This window comes from Saprolegnia diclina (assembly GCF_000281045.1).
Source record: "Saprolegnia diclina VS20 unplaced genomic scaffold supercont1.166, whole genome shotgun sequence".
Taxonomy (NCBI): domain Eukaryota; phylum Oomycota; class Saprolegniomycetes; order Saprolegniales; family Saprolegniaceae; genus Saprolegnia; species Saprolegnia diclina.
The window spans coordinates 46,373-47,234 of record NW_008246233.1 but is presented as its reverse complement, the minus strand read 5'-3'; positions in this window follow the sequence as shown (position 1 = coordinate 47,234).

The following is an 862-nucleotide window of genomic DNA, read 5'->3' as shown; positions in this document are numbered from 1 at the left end:
GCAGATGGCAATGTCCACACCGCGGCCTCGATTGCCTTGATTCATTCGGCCTTCCAGTGCTTGCTCCATTCGGTGCGCTACGACTGGAGTCTCGGCGTGTCATTGAGTGGCGAACTCGCCACCGGTGTTTTGGCCGTCGCAGCGTTTCTCGACTCCCGCGCTGTGTCAACACGCAATGGAATAATATTACTTCTGAGCGTTTTTTGATTGAATCCTGAGCGTCTCATTTTTGAGGGATTCCTGAGCGGATTTTGAGGGGCATACCCGTTCTAAAAAACGATTCCATAAGGGATGACCTGTGAGTGGGTTTTTGGGACAAACCTTCACTAATGCGAGCGACGACAGAGCATCGGCCCAGAAAAGTCTGCCCACCGCAGCGAAGCGGAGGTTGGGTGTTGACTTTTGTGCAGGCCGTGCCTTGGCGAGGAGCGAGCCCCCGTCTTTCGCGTAAAAAGGGCTTTATTGTAGAAAGGACGCCCAGGTGGAGGCGGGTAGGCCCGTAGGGCCGCGCCGACCCTGGTGCGTAAAAACACCCTCGAGACCGAAAATATTGGTTTGTCCCGAAAATGGGATCTGGGCAAAACCTGTAAATACATCAGGATTTCAAAACGGTTTGAACCGCTCAGATGTCATCCGTTTTGCAGTTAGTAGCTCGCCTAGCCGATCTAAAACCGCTCAAAATGGTCGAGATCCGCTCAGATACCCTCCATTTCCCAGACGCTCAGAATTCATCCAAAAAACGCTCACCAATAATCCGCACCCACACGCAATGTCGCGGTGTTGGAATCGCGGTTGCCGTTGCCTGTCCTCGGGATCATCGAAGCTTTCGCGCGCCCCCCCTCGGCCATTGATGCTCTCTTGG